Source organism: Trichosurus vulpecula, chromosome 3 (genome assembly GCF_011100635.1).
Source record: "Trichosurus vulpecula isolate mTriVul1 chromosome 3, mTriVul1.pri, whole genome shotgun sequence".
Taxonomy (NCBI): domain Eukaryota; kingdom Metazoa; phylum Chordata; class Mammalia; order Diprotodontia; family Phalangeridae; genus Trichosurus; species Trichosurus vulpecula.
Window position 1 is genome coordinate 342,558,713 of NC_050575.1, and position 19,477 is coordinate 342,578,189.

Sequence of the window (19,477 nt, forward strand, 5' to 3'; positions counted from 1 at the left end):
TGTTTAGTCATTGCAGTTGTGCCATGACCCTGTTTGGAGGTTTTTTTTTTAATTGTACAAAGACTGGAAATCTTTATTCAGATCAGCAAACTCACATTCCTCAAGTCTCAGAATTTGGGTGGGCCTTTTGAGGAAGAGGGAGAAGAGAGGAGGAGGCAAGGCCAACCCACCTCCCTGGACAACCCCTCTGCCCCCCAACCCTGTCTCAGGCTACTGGATAAAGAGGGGAATAGGCAGAAGGGAATGCCAAGAAGGGAGGGACTGAGGGAAAAAAGAGGCCCTTGCCAAGGAGAGGCCTACCCAGATGTGTGGCTTTCAAAGTCCAGCTGTAGCCAGGACAGCAGCTACCATAGGCCCCTCCCTATAAATCAAGTCCCCACAGTAGAAAGGCTGGGGGTGGGGGGAACCAGAAGAACAACGTTGTGGAAGATGCATTGGTCCCATGTTCAGCTCCTTTCAAGGCAGTGCCCCGAACCCTGGCCTAAAGAATGGCTATATGGGTGTAATTCCCACATGAGAGGACAAGCCAGGGTGGGGGAATGAGTAGGAATGTTGAAGGGGTCAGGCACCACCCCCAGTTTTGGTCCAGGAGAAGGAAGGATAGGGTGTTGGTCCAGTTTTGCTGATTTGGGGGATGGGGCATGTATTACAGCAAGTTCTAGGTGAAAAGGCACTGATTCAGCACCTGTAGGCACAACAGGAGAAGCAGTGCCACCAATGGGTAGGGAATAGGGGGAGAAGAGGAAGAGTTGGGAACAGAAGAGGCTTGAGAGCTCCACAGGCTTCCTGGGAATGTCACTGCTAGAAATATATTAACCATTCAAGGGAGGATAAGGAAGAGTGGTGATCATAGCATCTGGTGTGGCATCCGATATCCGATCAGGCCTGCCTGAAATGCCCCATGTTTGGTGCCCATTTGCAGCCTGATGACATTCTTGCCCTCCTGAAGTTGGTTATCTATGAAATTTCAGGGATTCCCCTTGGACTTCTTAGGGAGCTGGTTAAGATCTCCATCACCCCGAGCCACTGCCAGCCCACCCAGGTTCATCAGTGTCCGCTGCACACAGGCTATATTCTTTCCTTCCTAGAGGTCCACAGTTTGGAAGATATCAGTGGCATGGATGCTATAGTGCTCTGCTGCCTGTAGGAACTGAGAAATTCGTTCTATCTGTTTGAAGACCATGCCTGAAGCATGGATCTTCTTTACCGGGCACTGGCCTTCAGGGTATAGCCCATTGATGAGATCGCACAGTATTGTGCCATCCTTAAGCCAGTTTTAGAAATTCTCTTGCCCAGGCTGGGGCCGCCCGACGTCTTCGGCGGCATTGTATGGTAATCCACTGAATGAGGATCTGTTCCAGATCAGCATCATATAGCTTCTCGATTTTCTGTGGTACCTCCTGGCTCATTTGGTAAGCAGGTCCCCTGTTGGCCATTCTGAGACTGTGATGCAGGTATTTTTACCGTGAGGTGGTGGATGGAGAGCAGAGGACATGGCAGGCGGTGAGTGGCCCTGTTTGTAGTTTTGTTAGCGAAGAACAGTGGTTAAAAGAGGGAAGACATTAGAATTAAGAGAAGTTAAGACAGACTTCCTGTAAATGCTGAGATTTTATTTGGGACTTAAAGGAAGCCAGGGAAGTCAGTAGGTGGCATTGAGAAGAGCATTGCAGGCATGGAGGACAATCAGAGAAAATACTTAGAGCCAAGAAATGGAGTGTCTTGCTCTTGGAACAAGCAGGAAACTAATGTCACTGTATCAAAGAATATGTGGCAGGGAGTAAGATGTAAGAAGATTGGAAAGGTAGAACAAGGCTTATGAAGGGTTTTGAATGGCAGAGAATTGTGTATTGCACCCAGGAAGCAATAGAGTTTATAGAGTCAGGAAGTGGGGTGATCATAACATAGTCAGACCCAAGCTTTAGGAAAATAACTGGTGACTGAATGGAGGATGGAGTGGAATGGGAAGAGAGGTAAAGTAGAAAGACCCACCAGCATACTATTTAGTGAAGGAATGAAGTGATGGGAGTCTGCACTAGTCAGGTGGCAGTGCCAGAGGAAAGAAGGGAATATATTTAAGAGATGATGCAAAGGTAGAATCAACAGGCCTTGGCCTCAGGTTGGATGGAGAGGTGAGGGTAAGAGACAATGAGAATTCAAAAATGACCCCTAGGTTGTGAGCCTGGGATAGAAGAAAAAGATTACAGTGAGTAACTTTTTTCTAGCACAGGTCAACATAGAGAGACAGACAGAAAGGTCTGTAGACACTGGGGACAGAATGTTTGGCCACCACATCAGAATACTCTAATGTAGTGAGAGGCTGTGCACAAGAGCAAGAGGAAGTCCCAGAACTACACCTGAGTACTGCTTGCAGGGTACAGGAACAGCTGCCAAGTATCAGCTTTGTCACTACCAGATTCTGGGTCTCAGAACCATGGCAAAGTAAGGGGGCACTGAGGGGGTGGCATTCAAGGTAGGGAGTGGTCAGAGACCCTAGGAAGTACACAGAAAGAGGAGTAAGTTGAGAGGCAAGTAGTAGCTCTGACCCCAAGAGCGGAACGAAGTCTTAGTTATAGCTTGGAGCCAAATCTGAAGTGGGCAGGGTACTTATTCCTAGATATTAGGGAAGGACTCCCAAACCAAGGGGAACCTGCACTTCTGTTTCTCTGAACCAACACAACTTTCTAAGTGTTTGGTGGTGGGTAAATCCAGCAGGAGCTCACTGTTGCATAGACCTATGCCCAGTTCTGGGACTTGAGGAGATCAGACTCAGAGGACAGCAATCAGACTTACACTCTATCAAATGATTAGGGACATTGAAAACTTACAGGTCTCTGGCTTATTGTGTTCCTGACATCTTAGAATAGTGAAATAATCAATACCACAAGAAAGCAAAAGTAGGACCAGACCAGAACTTTCCTCCAGAAGTATACAGAACAATGTCCTAATAGCAAGTCTGAAGTCAGGAAATAGGCTGGAAGAATGAGCAAACAAACAAAAACAACCCTATCATTAAAAGATAGTATGTTGACAGGGATGTTCAGTGCACAGACCAAAAGAAAAGAATGACTCCAAAACATCTAAACAAAACAATGCCTCAGAGTAAAACACAGCTTGGGCAAAATTTAAACTAGGAATTTTGGAAAAGATGAACTAAGTTTTTAAAAGAGTTAAATACTTTTATAAATGAAATGAGGGTGGTAGAGGAAACATTGGAAAAGAAACAAGAACTATGAAAGAAAGAAGTGAAATTAATTGCTGGTAGAAAGCAATAAACTCACTGAAAATTAGAATGTGTCCAAAAGAAGCTAGTGACTCCATGAGACAACAAGAAATACGAAAAACAAAGTGAAAAGACTGAAAGCAAAAGAAAATGTTACATATCTCATAGCAAAAGCAACTGATCCAGCAAATAGATGAGAAAAAATTAAAATCATTAGATTACCTGAACATTATGATCAAAATTAAAAAGAAGCTAGATATTACATTTCTAGCAATCAAAAGGAAATTGCTTTGATATGTTTACCAAAGTACAAAGTGGAAATAGAAAGAAGCAACTGATCAACTCCTGAAAGAAATTCAAAAAATGAAAATGGCTATAACATTCCTAAGAACCCCCCTTTAGGGTTGAGAGTTTCCAAATCCAAAAACAAAATGCACAAGCAACCAGAAAGAAAAACTTCAAGTGTCAAGGAGCCACAGTCAGGATTACACATGATTTCACAGCCACTAGCATAAAGGATTAGAGAGCTTGGGATATGATATTCCAAAACACATGGAATTTAGGTTTATGGCCAAGAATAATATATCCATCAATGCTAGTTGCAAAAGGTGCTTTAGAAGACTTTTAAACATTCCTGATGAAAATATCAGAGTTCCATAGAAATTCTGATGTTAAAACATAGGAGTTAAAAGAAATGTAAAAAGGTAAATACTAATGGACAATTAAAATGAACTGAACAAGTATAAACTGCTTATGCTGAAATATGGGGAGATGATATATGTGTCCCCTCTCAACCCTATCATCACTGAAAGCCATAGGTTCTAATTAGTTAGAAGATCTGTGAGTAGTTTTTGGTTCTATTTATTTGCTTTGATTAGGGTTTTCTGATGCTCTCAAAAGAAGGATGGACAGAGAAAGCAAGAAGAATGCCCTGGTAGAGAGGAGGGAAGGGAAGGAAAAGGAAGTTTAAGAAAAATCATTTCATATAATTAGAACACACCTAAAGGAGTCTATACAAAGTGAATGTGGGGAGGCAATTGACACTTTAACCTCATTCTCATGTGAACTGCTCAAAAGAGGGAGCATTACACACAAACATATCTAGATTTAGGAAGACATTTCCTTTAACAAGGAAACAAGAGGGGAAGAGCAGAAGAGATAAGGGGGAATTGGAGAGACGGTAGGTTAAGGTAGTCTTATTATTAAGCAAATAAAAAATCCTCTAACAAATGAACAAAAATGTTTATGACTCCTTTTGATGTAGCGATCAACATGAATCTGAGAAGGTATCCATCACTTGGGAAAAGGCTGTACATCTTTTTGGTATTTAAATTTGATGGAATGTTGTGCTGTAAGAAAGATGAAGGAAGTGGTTTCAGAAAAAAAAAACTGGCAAGATTTGTAAGAACTAACGCAATGGAAAGTGAACAGGACCACAAGAATAATTTTTACAATGACAATGATATTGGAAAGACAAACAACTTTGAAAGACTTAGGAACTCTGATGAGCCCAATGACCAAATACAATTCCAGAAGATTAAAGAAGAAATATGCTGCCCACCTCCTGATGGATGAAAGATTCAGTGCAGAGTCATGCACATACACCTACACATATTCTTTGTTGTTCTTGAGTCATTTTTCAGTCATCTGATTCCTCATGACAGCATTTGGCGTTTTCTTGGCAGATACTGGAGTAATTTGCCATTTCCTTCTCCAGATCATTTTGCAGATCAGGAAACTGAGGCAAACAGGGTTAATTGACATACCCAGGGTCATGCTGCTAATAAGTGCCTGAGGTTAAATTTGAACTCATGTCTTCCTGACTCCAGGCCTGAGGCTCTATCCACTGTGCCACCTAGCTGCCATATACATATTGGCAGGTAGGTGGCACACATATGTATGTGTGTATGTATGCATGTGTGTATGTATGTATGCATGTATTCTTATGGAAATGACCAATATGGAAATTTGTTTTGCTTGACTATATAAGTTTGTAACAGGGTTATTTTTTTTATCCTCAATTGTGGGGGAAAATAAGGGTGGGAGGAAGAGAAAGTGGATTTTTGCTGATTGAAAAAAAATTAATTAGAACAAACCAAAATGAAAGGCAACCAGATCTGTGAAAGGCTTTGAGTCCATAATATATAAAAATCAGTTGAAGAAACTGGTTGTTTTTAACTTAGAGAAAAGACTACTCAGGGAGGCACAATGGCTGTATTCAATTATTTGAAGACACGGCATGTAGAAGAGAGATTGGACTTGTTCCATTTGTCCCAAGAGGGTCCAACTAGGAGCAATGAGTAGAAGCTACAAAAAGGCAGAATTAAACTTATTGTCAGGAAAAAATAAAAGAAAACAAAAAAAAACTTTACAATAATCAGAACTGTCCAAAAATGTAATGAGCTGCCTTAAGCTGGTGAGTTCCCATTTCTTGGAATTACTCAAGCAGAAGTTGGACAGCTTCTTGGGAATGGTATAAGAGGGAATTCCTTTTATTTATGGGTTGTACTATATGGCTGCTGAGATTTCTTCCAACTCTAAAATTCTCTGATTCTGAATATAATCCAAACATTTGCTAAAGATTTCTGAATCATAGTTCCAGCTCTAAGACTGATTTCTTTTGTTTTCTTCATTTTGTTAAAAGTGATTTTTAACCATTGACTTGTTAATTAACTAACATTTAAAATGTCATTTTTGAGAATAAAAATGGCAAAATCTTAAGTGATTATTTTTTAAAGCTTCCCTGAAGGGTAATAGGCAAACAAACTAAGTGGGTTGATTATTTTTCTAACTATTGCTTTCAACTCAAATTTAAAATGGAGTAAATGATTCCTGTTTTATAATGTATTGTCATTTAAAAATCAAAAGTAGTTTTCTCTAAATTACCCTTACTGACATAGGAGACCCTAAGCACATATGATCTACAACACCAGGTAATCCAATGATATTAGATCAGGACCACCAAAAGCCTTGTATACCTGTATGTTATACTGTACGTCAAGAGTCATCACAAGGTCTCCTCTGTCCAGCAGTATGATGGAGCCAGCTTAAACTGACTGACAAAAGCCTATTGTTTCATTTTCAGTGTGAGATTTTATACATTAGAAATTGGCAACTGATACAAATCAGGGCTTGATTTATTGCTTGATTGATTATTAGACTTAAGAAAGTGATGGAGATAATGTTAATATTAAATGTAAAATTATTATGTGATACATATGGGTTTTTTGAGAGCTCACTGTTAAATATTTGCCAGCACATAGCTGCCTTGGTCCCACAATCTCTCCCTTACTAGCCTGCTACAATGCTGAAATCCTTAAACCATTCTCTTCAGAAAGTCAACATTAAAAGCACAGATAAGTTAAGTTCTTAACATATTTCTTATTTCTTAGCCTGGACTCCTATATCAGATTACCTAGCTGTCACCGAGCTGACAGCAAGTCCCCAAAGGAATGGGACACTGGATAAGAAATGGAGATAAATGAATCAAGAAAGACCTAGAGGGAAATGCTATCAAAAGCAAGTTTACTCTAGGTGACCATTTTGCATTGGTCCTATATTTTGCTTTGTAATACATTACATGAAACTTTTGGTTTTTAGCTGATTTTCCATCCACATAAGGTTTTGTGTTGATTAGTGTTTTGCTTTATTTTACCCCAAAGGGGACAGAGACAGATTTGTGATTCCTTTACTAAAGGGAATTTCTGGCAATGAAACTGCTTCTACCTATGCAAGTTACCACCTGCTCTGTGATTTATAGTCTCAGAGTTTCCTAGAATACAGAGAGAATATGTGACCCTAAGTCACACCGATGGTATATATCTGAGATGGGCTTTTCCCCAGGTCTTCCCAACTCCGAGACTAACACTCTATCCACTACCCCTAAGCTGCCTTTCACAAGTTAATGTTTAAAAAGTCTATATTTTTACATGATTGAATATATATATGTATAATATATGTATATATATATATATGTATGTATATAAACTGTAGTGTTAATATGATTAAAAATCTTCTCCACCCATTCAATAGGGCCTTTACTTACACCCTTTACTTACTAGGTGTGAGACCCCAGGCCTACACCCTTTTCCTATTTAGGTCATGAGAGGTGTAAAACCCTCAGGGCCCTAAGGAGAGGTGCTAAGACCAGAGCGGAATTATATGTGCAGTGAGTTCTAACCAATCAGATGCCAGCAAAGACTGTACATAAGGAGAGCCCAGAGGATGAGAGAAGCAGAACTGAGAGCAGCAGAATTGAGAAGCAGACATCCAAAAGACATTGAGGTGGCCAGCATTGAGAGAAACTGCAGAGGGGAGAGTGTAGAGATCAAAGAGGTGAAAATTTACAGCATCAAGAGATTGGAGAACTGAGAATCCAGAGAATCCAGGAGACTACAAGGACTCTGAGAACTGTAAGGGCTTTCAGAACTGCATGACAGGATGCAGGCAAGCAGACAGTTAGGATTCCTGAGTGATTGTTTATGGGAAGTCTGTAGCAGGGGGAAAGGTTACAGGATGACTTAGTTCTTTACTATAATACTGTGTTAAAATTTCCTTGTTGCTATATTGATATAGGCTTGCTGGTTTTGGAATATGATTACTACTATATAGAACTGGAGTCATTGGTCTTGGGATTGGATGCTCTGGTGTCTAAATAAATGTTATACTTCCATTGCCTTCTACCTAGAGAGTTTCTCATACTTTGCAAATCCAAACCATCCTCAAGGTCATGAATCTTGCCTCACTGATACAATAACCTAAATCAAATCACATACTATTCTAGGGAGGAGGGAGGTGAGAGGAGGGAGAAAATTTAGAACTCGAAGTTTTTTTTTTTAAATGACTGTTGAAAATTGTCTTTACATTCAGTTGGGGAAAAATAAAATACTACATTAATTGGGGGGAGGGGAATGAAAAGTGACTACAGTCCCCATGCACACTGGGATGAGGAAAGTGATGGAGCAAAACGGAGGAAGCCCAGTTTTAAACAACAGGAGGAAGCCAGTTTGATATTAAAATTTAGAGTCATAAATACTTAGAGGTAAAAAGGACCTTGAGGATGATTGACCAATGCTTTTACTTTATAAATGAAGGGCAGCTAAGTGGAAAAAATGGGAAGAGTACTAAGAATGGAGTCAGGAAGACTCATCTTCATGAGATCAAATTTGGCCTCAGACATTTACTGACTGTGTGAGCCTGGGCCAGTCAATTAACCCTCTTTCACTCAGTTTCCTCATCTGTCAAATGAGCTGGAAAAGGAAAGGACAAACCACTCCAGTATGTTTGCCAAAAAAACAAAGAAACAAACAAAAAAACCCAAACGGGGTCATGAAGAGTTGAATATGACTGAAACAACTGAACCTGTAAGACTGACTGGCTCAGGTTCAAACTGCTATTTAAGGCAGACCAAGGAATAAAAGTCAGGTCTCCACAATCCTAATCCAGTGACCTCTCCATTATACCTACCATGTTTCCATAGGGATTTCCTTATGGATATTCAAGAGTCAATTTTGGAAAATGTATACATTTTACGTTTTTAAGGTAGCTGCTATCTAGGCACATAAATCCCATTACTTCAGTATTCCTAAAGAAAGACCTCCAGTTCAAAATGTCTAATAAACAGCTGGAGATGGAAGATGGAAGGTTAGGACAGTTTGGGGTTGGACAAGTAGATTTGAAAGTCATCTGCATAGACATGATAATTGAAACTATGTGTGCTAATGAGATCACTAAGTGAAATGGGTGGAAAAGAGCTCAGAATAGAGCTGTGAGGGAACCTCAATGTTAGCAGGCATGATGTGATGAAGATCCAGCAAAAGAGAGAGAGGAATATTCAGACAGAAAGGAGGAAAATCAGGAAAGCCATGTAAACCTAGACAGTAATAAAGAAAAGATAGTGATTAGCAGTGTCAAAAGTTTCTGAGAGGTCAAGAAAAATAAGGATTGAGAAAAGGCCTTTAGATTTGGCAATTAGGAAATCATTACTAACTTTGGAGAGAGCAATTTCAATTGAATGGTGAGTTTGGAATCCAGACCACAAAGAGTTAAGAAGAGAGTGAAAGACAAGGAAGTGGAAACATTGACTATACATAGTCTCCTCAGGCCTCTAGCCACAAAACAGAGGAGAGATGTAGGAGAGTAAGTGGTTCAAGTGAGGGTTTTTTGAGGAAAGGGGAGACAAGACCATGTTTGTAGGCATGTAGGGAAGCAGTCCATACATAGGGAGTGATTACAGATTAATAACATAGTGGAGGGCAATCTGTTGGAGAAGATGGGATGGAATGGGATTACTTGTGTAAATAGAGGAATTTACCTCACAAAGGATAAAGGTTACCTCTTCATGTGAAACAGGCATGCAAGAATTATTGTCAAAAGAAATCTGGATAATGTGAAATGAGGAGGAGGTACAAAGAGGTCTCTATGAATATCCTCATTTTTTTTTCAGTGAAATACAAGGCAAGGTTCCCAGCCAAGAGGGTTGGGGGCAGGAAGAGGAACCGTGAGAGCTTTTAGGAAGAATGAACAAGTTTTAAGAAGGTACTTTAGTAAGTGAGATAGTGAATTGATTAGGGAAGTATAAAAAAGATTTGCCTTCCTGAAGTAAGGACCCAGTTGAGATAATGTAACATAAACTTTTAGTGGACGTAATAAGCAAAGGATTATGATTTTTTCCAGTTTTGTTCAGCAGTATATGAGTAGGAATGAAGTTAACAGATAGTGGGAGTTATACAAAGCTGGGTTTTGGTGAGGCAAGATCTACTATTAAATAAATGGCCAAGTGACTTAAAAAGATAAGAGTAAAGCATTGAACTCATTCCCTAAGGGGCTGAAATGGGGAAGAGAAGATATCACAACCAGAGCCATTGTGATGTCCTGGGAAAGAATTGAAGAGTGAAGGGACTGGAGGTAGAAATTGAGGACAAAGAACAGGGTTTGGTTTTGTAAGGCTGCGGGAGAGGTAGAATGACAACATATTATGGTAAGATAAGGAATTCATGAACATGGATGCAGAACACTTATGGACGATGGCAAGATCAAGGACATAATCATCTCTTTTTGCAGCTGTAGTAGAGTGGAGGATTGAGAAATAACCAAGTTGAAGAATTGGGAGGTTAGTATATTTGAAAGAGTATTGTTTGTATATTGGAGTCCCCTAGTTTGAGGACAGGAGTTGGGGAGGATAGAAAGACTGTGACCCAAGTACTGACCTCTTTGAGATAGGGAGGAGACAGTCCTGGAAGTCTACAGGCAACAACTACAAAAATCTTAATTAGGAGGTAAATTTGGATTGAATGCACCTCAAAAGAGCAGAAGTTACTGACTGTGGTAGAAAGAGGACCTGGAAGTGGAAGCTTGGAGCAAAAAGTAATCCCTGTCAGTAAGTTAGGGGGTGTGGGGGAAGAGAAGTTATATTCAACCAGACCTGAAAACAGTAGCCAACTGTATTGTCAGAGGCCTTCAGTTATCAGTGAGTACAAAAAGACAGAGAGGCAATGAAGGGAAAAGGGTTAAGATGAAATGCATTTTGTTCCTTATGGAAAAAATATTCTAGTGAGCCCAGTGAAAGGGTTCAGTACTTTTAGAGTAGGAGGCAAAGGAAGTGGGTTGAGGAGGATGGTAATAAAGGGATCAGTGAGGATGGAAAAAATAGGAATTGAGCAATTGCAATCAGGGCTTGTCCTTCAAGGACCTTTCCTGTCACTTTCCTTCCCTTCCCTTGCCTTGCCTTCCCTTCTATTCCCCCATTCATGTGTGTGTGTGTGTGTGTGTGTGTGTGGAGAGAGAGAGAGAGAGAGAGAGAGAGAGAGAGAGAGAGAGAGAGAGAGAGATTTTCTAAGTACTTGCAATCTTGTATTACTAGCTGCTGTTGGACATTGCAAACTCAAACCCAGCAGGCACAATTTTAAATTAATTACCTCTCTCCTCTCTCACCCCTAAATTCTTCTACAAATTTCCTTATTTCTTTTGAGGATATCACTATCTTTAAAGCAACTTGGATTCACAACCATAGGTCCATACTTAATTCTTGCCTGTTCCTTACCAGCACCTCCAACCATCCAGTTTCCAGGTCTTGTGGTTTTTTCCTACGTTAAATTTTGCCTCTATTCCCCATTCTTGCCACTCATAAAGCCATTCTCCCAGTTAAATCTCTCATTACCTCTTTTCTTGACTATTTTAATTATTAATTTTTCTCTTTATTCTCATTCTTTGCCTTCTCCAACCTATCTTCCACATTGCTGCAAAGTCATATTTCTATGGTACAGGTTTGACCATGTCACTTCCCTGCTCAAAAATATTAAGTTACTTCCTATTGTCTAGAAGATAAAATGCAAAATCTTGACTGTGGCATTTAAAATGCTGCATATTTGAGCTACAACTTTCCTTTCTATGTTTATTTCATATTCTTCCCTGTCACACACTTAATACGAGCTTAAGTGGACTAACAATTGTGTCCTGAATTTAGTGTCCCATTTCCTATTTAAAAACCTTCTCTTTTCCCTCCTAGAAGAATCATTTACTTTGTATTTATTCATCAGTATACATGGTGTATCCACCATCCAAATGTAAGCTCCTTAAGACTGGGTCTATTTTTATTGTGCCAATACATTCCCCCTTAGAAAGTACCAAAAGGACAAGCCTGGATCTTCCCTCTGGTAGTGCACCATTAGCCCTAACATTCTCTGAAGTCAGAAAGTAGGCTGGAAGAATGAGTAAACAAAGAAGCAAAAAAAAAAAAAGAATCCCATGAGAAGGTGTTATGATGAGAGGGATACCCAAGATACTCAAACTTAGAAGACAAAAATGTTTAAAAGCCATCTATAAGGCAAAACCTAAAACACACACACACACACACACACACACACACACACACACACGAGATTGGGCACAACTTCAACTAGAATTCCTGGAAGAGATAAAGCTAGTTTTGTTTAGTTTTGTAAATGAAATGTGTTTTCTAAAAGAATCACTGGAAAAGAAATGAGAATTATGGAAGAATTAGAAAGGTAACTAACAGCTTGGCAAAAGAAGTACAAAACTTTGCATAAGCAACAAGTTCCCTAAAAATTAAATCAAACTACATAAAAGTCAATGATTCCATGAGACAACAAAAATATTGAAATAAAACTCAAAAGTCTAGAAAAATGGAATTCAACAGCTCTGAACTTTAGCAAGTAAATACCATACATTTAGTGTTGTAGTTTTTACTTACTGCCTCCTGAGAAAATCATTTCCAACATCCCACTTTTCCCTCTGCCTCCTTTTTTCTAATGTGGCCAGTCCAGCCTAGGCAGATGGGAGAGAAGGCCTTGGCAAAGTGTCTTTCAATGCTTGATATATGATACTTCCCTCTCCCATCCCCCTCACCTGTTCTCAATTTATTATGTCTTTTTCTAACTATGTCGGATGCAATCATAATATGCATCATAAGGTCATTTTACTATTGGGTCCTCAGCTACACTCTTTGGGTGCAATGACCATGTCTTAAGTTCACTGCTGTAGTGGAAAGAGCAGTGACTGGATATGGAGTTAGAAGACCTGAGTTCAAATCTTGACTCTGATATGCATATATATATATACATATAATATATATATATATATAAAATATATACACACATATATTATATAGATGTGTGTGTGTGTGTCAAAAGCATGTGTTTAAAAAAAAGGACTAATTTACTTGCTCAAAGACAGGGACAGAAAGTTAGTGGAAAAGTAGGCCTAAAATCTTTTGGCAAAGTTCCATACCCACCCCTCCAGTACAGTTCATTTTCCACTGCCCCATGATATATCCTGCCTGTCTGGAAATAGGGTGCCCTGATGACATAGATATTTGCTTATCTATATACGTGTTGTATCTTTCTTCCAATCCTAAGTAGAATATGAAGTCCTTGAAGACAGGGCCATTTTCATTTTTTGTCTTCACATCTCCAGCAACTAGCACAATGCCTTGCATTGTGAATAATAAATACTTTTAAAAATTTAATTGAACTAATTTGAATTAAATACTCAAAAATATGCAGTAGTCTGAAATGCCTGGGCTTTACCTGAAGTCTAGAACACTTTAATTTACTACCGGAACAAAGTGACTTTTTATTTTTAAAAACTTAAGCTCTTAAGTTTTCAGAAAAGCTGCCCCCACTTCCCATTAAAAGAGAGGAAAATAATGTGAGTCTTTTTGTTTAGAATCCTCTTCTTTTTCCTGCACAGATGCTTTAGGTGGGAGGCACTTACCTTCCAAATGGGAGAAGATGGGCTCTTGGGTAGGAAAGTGTACCCTCTTTGCTGTTACACACAAAACCCATTTGCCAGTTCTGAACTTTAGCAAGTAAAAACCATATATTTAGTGTAGTAGCTTTTACTTACTGCCTCCTGAGAAAAGCATTTCCAACATCCCACTTTGCCCTCTGCCTCCTTCTTTTTTCCTAATGTGGCCAGTCCAGCCTATGCTTGCAAAGTGAGCTGTTTAAAGCTTGCTGGAGCCACAGTACACACAGATGGACATTATGAAAATATTGGGAAATGGGCATTTTTCAGAAGCAATAAAATGTTCTATTATGGACTCTACTCTTTTACAATTCTCATTTAGTGATCATAACAACTTTCAGATCATAAAATAGGTGGAAAGATATGTTTATCTAGCAAAATACATACTATTAAAGAAAGTAAAGGAAGTGCCATATTTCTTCCATGTGTGTTCAAAACAAGATCATGGACATTCCCTCAACGTGCATAGAAATGTACATTGAAAGACTTTCCCAGCTGTCCTCATCTCTATGTTTTCCTCAATGTTCAGTGGCCAAATTTAAATTTCCTCCCTAGTCACTGGATCCAACACTGAGTTTTAAGGGTTTGGTAGATGAGCCTTAAGTCAGTAGTGCATGGAGAAGTATGTGTGCATATTGGAGTGCTTGAAGTGATCAAAGAAATTACATTCTTCCTGCTATCAACTTATACTCTCTCTCCAGGTGAATTTTATACATCCTCAGTGACTTTTGGGAGAGTGTTGTCCTTCTCAACTTAGTTGGTTCCATGAGTTAGCTCTGTTGGCCACCTCCAAAACCAAATGCTTCATAATTGGGACATACGTTCACTAGCCTTGAGATTTGACCTGAGTAGAAAGGGAGTGCAGGGTTGATGCTGAATGGGGAGCTTGTGATAATCCCTTTTGAGTTTCAGCAGTCCATTAAGCCAGTATTCACAGAAAGCTTCCTTCACAAGGGAAAGAACTGTCAGTAGCATTTCCTGGACAGAAGTTCTCAACAAGCCTAGCTCTGAGCCCTCACAGACATTCAAAAGATCCAACTAATAAGAAGGCAATTGCTTCCCCCACCACTTCCACCACCACTGCCACAGACCTGGCCTGACCTAGGCCCTCATATGTTGTGTTAGGGAGGGACAGGAGAGTAGAATCTCAGAGTAAGAAATGATATTTCTGGCTATCTAGGATAATTTATACCTAAATAACTCCATACTTGTTTGGACATGACCAATGTGGAGGTTTTTTTTTTTAGTAGTCATATTTGTTCCAAGATTTTTTGTTTGTTTTTCAGTAGAGGTTGGGAGATAGAAGAAAGAGAAAATAAGTGTTTAATATTAAAAAAATAGAGAGTTATTAAAAATTAAGAAAAAATGCCTCAGCAAGTAGATATCCAGGTGACAATCTCTATTGCAGGGGAACTACTTCCTGAGGAAGCCGATTTTACTTTTGGACACCCCAATTGTTAAAAAGTTTTTCCTTATATTATGACAAATCTGCCTGTGTGTGTGTGCGTGTGTGTGTACTTTCCACCATTGTCCACTAGTTCAGTTCTGTCAGCAGTTAAGAATAATCTCTCTTCCGTAAGTCAGGTTTTCAAATACTTAAATGCAGGTATTCATGCTAACTCTATTCTTTGCCAATGAATCAGTCAGTCAAAAAGCATTTATTAAACATGTGGTATGTGCCAGGTATTCTGCTAGGTTCTGGGTATACAGAAAGGTAAAATAAAAAGAAAGAAAGAAAACATGGTCTTCCCTTAAGGAGATCACACTCTACTTGGGGAGACAACTTGCAAACCACTACGTACAAAATAAGTATAGGAGAAATTAAAGATGATCAACACAGGGAAGGGCCTAACCTCTAAGGGCTACAGGAGAAGCTTCTTGTAGATTGTGCAATTTAAGATGGGACATGAAGGAATCCAGAGAAGCTAGGAAACAGATATTAGAATGGAGAGAATCAAAGGCATAGAGGAAAACCAGTGAAAATTTAGGAGGTCAGAAGATGAGAGTATCAGGTGGGAGGAAGAGTGCGGAGACCAATGTCAGTAATTGGATTGACTAAATGAAAAGTGTGTGGGGGGTGAAGAATAGCTTTTATTAAGCACCTACTATGTGCCAGGCATTGTGCTAAGTGATTTACAAATATCTCCTTTGAAAATGGGACAATGAGAGAAAAAATAAGACATAAGAAATCTAGAACAGCATGAGAGGGCCAGGTTGTAAAAGACTTTAAATGCGAAGAAGATGACCTTATATTCGAACCTGAGGATTATTGAGTAAAAAAGAACTTTAGGAAGGTCATGTTAACATCTGAATAGAGAGGATGAACTAGAGAGGGGAGTTTTTTGAGTGAGGGAAACCAACCAGAAAACTATTGCAATTGTCTACACATGAGGGTATAAAGACCTTCATCAGGGAGGTAACAGTGTAATAGAGGGAAGCATATATAACAGATGTTAAAAAGATAAAATAGGCATACTTTGGCAAGAGATTGGGTATGGGGAAGGAGCAAAAAGTAAAATGTTGAGGATGACACTTAGGTTGCAAGCCTGGGTGACTTGGAAAATGGTGATACTCTCTACAGTCATGGGAAAGGTAGTAAGAGAGGAGGGATTGGGAGAGAAAGGTATTAAGTTCAGTTTGAGACATATTAAGTTTCAAATTCCTGCAAAACATCCAGTAGTCAGTTAGATATCTATGACTGGAGAGAGAGGTTAGGGCTGGATAAATGGATCGATCTTAACCACACTGCAAAAAGTTAAAAAGAGAGTAAGAGAAAAAGCAAAGGAGTTATCAATTGATGATGGTCTTCTCAAGCAATTTAGCCACAAAACAGAGTTAAGATAAAGGAACATAGTTAGGTAGGATGGACAGATCAAAGGAGGGCTTTTTGAGAATGGGAGAGAGACATGACCATGTTTGCAGGCAGTAAGGAAGCAGGTGGTAGACAGGAAGTGAACAAATATCAGTGAGAGAGTAAGGATGGCAGCAGGGAGAAATCTGCTGCAGAATATGAGATAGAATGGGATTCCTTATTCATGTAGAAGTGTTTGCTTTGCCAAGGAGAAGTGCCATGTCTTCATGTAAATCAAGGTGAAGGAGATAGTAGCAAAAGAAATCTGAGTGATTAGAGATGACGAGGAGAGGAGAATAGGGAGCTCTTTGTGAATGGCCTTAATTTTTTCCATGAAATATGAGGCAAGGTTCTTAGCTAAGAGGAGGAGGGGGAGGGGGAGATTGAGAGGTTTGAGGAGGGATGAAAAAGTTTGGGAAAGCTTCCGTGTTGAGTGGGATACTTGTAAATCAATAATAATAATGTTATTATAATGATTTATAATGAATAAAAGTAAACTGATAAGGGAAGTTAAAAAGTTTTGTCTTGCTACAGTCAGGGCCCAGTTGAAATCACATACATAAATTTGCAGTGGACTCACTCAGTTATCACAGTTTTATGTTTTTTACTAGCTCGTTTAGCAGCACACAAATAGGAGCAAAGATAGTGGGAATAATCCATGGCTGATGCTTAGCAGGACAAGATCTTCTAGTGAAGGCTAAGGAGGCAAGGGACCTGAGAGAAAATAGTAGTGTGAACAGAATCACCAAGGAGTCAAGATAGGGAAAGGAGAATGTCACCAGTTCAAAGGTGACATCTTGGGAAATACCTGAGGGGTGGAGAAACTGGATAACAAAGAACAGGATTTGGAGTTGCCAGGCCGAGGGAGAGATAGAATGACAATAGATTATGATAAGATAAGGAAATTTCAGAGTCCATGAATGGATGTGGAACACATGTGTGTGATGGCAACATCAAAGGTATGACCATCTTTATGTGTAGCTGAAATGATCAAGGAGGAGATCAGGGGAAATGAGGAAATTGGGGAATTGAGAGATTGGGGAGCGGGGTGTTGAGGGAGTATCAATACACAGTAAAAGTTCCCTAATGTGAGGGTAAGAGTTGAGGAGGAGAGAAAAACTATGACCCAGGCACTAAATTCATTGAGGAAAGAAGGAGATCGTTGTGGAGATATCAGCTACCAGAATTTTGATTGGATAAGATTGTTCTACAGATATCAGTTACTAGAATTTTAATTGGATGGCAATGTGGACTGAGTGAACCACAAAGCAGGAAAAGTTACTAAGGGATGGTGGTAGAGGGGGAGTCTCAAAGTAGCAGTTTACAAACTATCCTGCCCAGATTTTTGTATTATTTATAATTTTTGTAAGCATGCCTCCTACGCCTTCATCCCAGGCACTGACAAAAAATTTGAACAGAATAGGGCTGGGGTCAGATATTTGGTGAACTTATCAATCACTCAATTATTATCAACACATATTTCAACAATTCGGCTAGCAGCTGCTGTGGGGGTGAAAAACCAGCACGAGCCCAACAAGAAGAATGCTGCAAGCCCAGATTCTTTTGATCTGCTTTACTAAGGAAAGCAACATTAAGGGGTTAACAATCTTACTTTAGTCCAGCATACAAATATCATTCACTTAGTTCAGGGGAAAAAGCCAGCACCCTGAACTTCAGAGCAATTACAAACAAATTACAAACATCAACAGACAGACCTTGTCTGATTCAAATCTCAATGCATAGTTACCAGAGTTTAACAATGTCCGAACATACGGGTTTACAACCTGGAAGGCTCTTAATTACAGCTGCCTAGAGTCTCCACATCAGCACTCCGCCAAGAGTGAGATCCCTAAGCAAATAACTCTGTTCTCTCTTTTTATACAGTTTCAGACATCATCAAACATCATCTGAGTGACTAGAACTTAGGCTCCTACGATTGGCTCTGGTCTTAGCAACTACCCTTAGGACCCTCAGGGCTTCAGGCCCACACAGGCTTAGCACCTAGTAGATAGGGGTTTGGGCCTGGTGTTTAGCACCTAGTAAGACTCAACCAAAGACACCCAACTTAACTGATATTACAACACAATAACCAACAAAGATTCCAAATGACTCCTAATGAAATCTCTACCTCCTGACAGAGAAGTAATGGATTGAGGGTGCAGAGTTGAGACATATTTCCTTGGACATGGCCATTGAGAGAATTCATTTTGCTTTACTATGCATATGATACAAGGGTTTAGTTTTTCTTTACTTTTTTCCAATGGGAGAGGAGACAGGGGATGGGAAGTAAAGGAGGTAGGCTTTCATTAATTGGAAAAAATAAAGTTGAAAAAACCATTAGTCCCTACTGTTTGGAATGGGTCACTTAATCAATCATTTAATCAGCTATCCTCTAGCTCACCTAGCCTATATCACTTCATTTTGTCCATAAGAACTCAGCAAAAGATTTTGTCAAATGTTTTGCTGTAACCTAGGCATACCAAATCTATGAAATTTTTATGCTGTACCACTCTAGTAATCCTGTCAGAAAAAGAAAATGAGATCATTCTGGCAGGAAATATCCTTGATGAATTCATGTTGGCTCCTAGTGATCACTATTTTTAAATGCTCCCAAACCATTATTTTGGTAACACATTGTAGAATTTTTCCAAGAATCTAAGTCAAAGTCAGAGTCCTATGACTTGAAAAATCAAGCTGAACTCCTTTTCCAAAACTGGGATAACTTTTACCCATTTCAATCTTCTAGTACCCCCTCTAGTAGTTCATGATATTTCAAAGACCACGGACAAAAAGCCAGCATTTGCAAATGTTTTTTTTTTTTAATATTGCAGAGAGTGCTAGAACTCTGGACTTCAAATTATGAAGACTTGGTTCAAATATTGTCTCTGACACATTAGCTTACGACTTATCTGTAAAAGGCACTTATCCCCTCTGAGGATCAGGTGCATCATCTGGGAAAATAATACCTGGAGTAGCTACAGGAAAACTACAAGCTTAAAAAGTACAATACATATCAAGTACTTTTCAAATTAGGAGCTGTTGTGTAAATATCAGCTACTATTTTTTCTGCTTATCATTCTAGCTATTTATCTGAATGTGGAAACTTTAATTTGTTAAAACAATTAAAGGACTCTCCTGCC

The 19,477-nt window shown here is 39.3% G+C and overlaps 1 pseudogene; it reads right to left on the reverse strand.

Moving 5' to 3' along the window:
• Positions 1-847: 847 nt before the first annotated feature.
• On the reverse strand, positions 848-1,436 carry LOC118840728 (annotated as a pseudogene).
• Between the last annotated feature and the right edge of the window lie 18,041 nt (positions 1,437-19,477).